Here is a 597-nt window from a genome sequence, read left to right on the forward strand (position 1 = left end):
TTCCCTTTGCAAAGAAGCTCTGTGTATTGGGTGCAACAGCTCTGGGGTCTCTATATAAATAATATACAAAACCCAACAGCTCAATGCCTCACATTAACAAAATACTAAAACTTATTAAAAACGGAGCCTGAGGGAAGGGCCCCAATCACTACTGGTGCTAGCCCAGGAACGGGATTGGGAATTAAGAGGAAAGGGTGGGGCCACATCCAGTGCACAAGCAGTTCCTCCAGGTGGCTCAGTAGCGTCCAAATATGTTGGTACTGGGCTGTGGCTGGGTATCTGTGAAAAACCAGAGATTATCAGGGATGGAAGACCAGGCAGGGGTGTGGGTATGCATGAGGAAAGCTGTTCAGGTATCAAGGGAAGGGGATGGAATGGAATGCCTCCTCTCATAACCTGGGCCTGAAGCCATCTTTTCAGCTACTTTGGCCCACCCCGCCCCCTAAATTTATTCCATGGGGTTCTCCTTGGGAAGGCAGGCAGGCTTACTGGAGAGCTGTTGTTGAAGTTGCCGGACCAAAGCTGCTGTCTGTTGCTGCTGCTGGGTCTGCTGAAGCCCCTGGCGCTGGAACTGGGTGGAAATAGGAAGTGGAAGAC

General features: G+C 50.8%; 1 long non-coding RNA gene across 1 annotated transcript; it reads right to left on the reverse strand.

The window, feature by feature from the left end:
* On the reverse strand, nucleotides 1–597 carry LOC108532109 (uncharacterized). Its single transcript, XR_001886357.1, has 2 exons — nucleotides 490–597; nucleotides 1–279 (listed from the first exon to the last, which is right to left on the reverse strand). It is a non-coding gene; the product is annotated as an uncharacterized LOC108532109 (long non-coding RNA).

This window comes from Rhinopithecus bieti, unplaced genomic scaffold, assembly GCF_001698545.2.
Source record: "Rhinopithecus bieti isolate Rb0 unplaced genomic scaffold, ASM169854v2 scaffold_10417, whole genome shotgun sequence".
Lineage (NCBI taxonomy): Eukaryota > Metazoa > Chordata > Mammalia > Primates > Cercopithecidae > Rhinopithecus > Rhinopithecus bieti.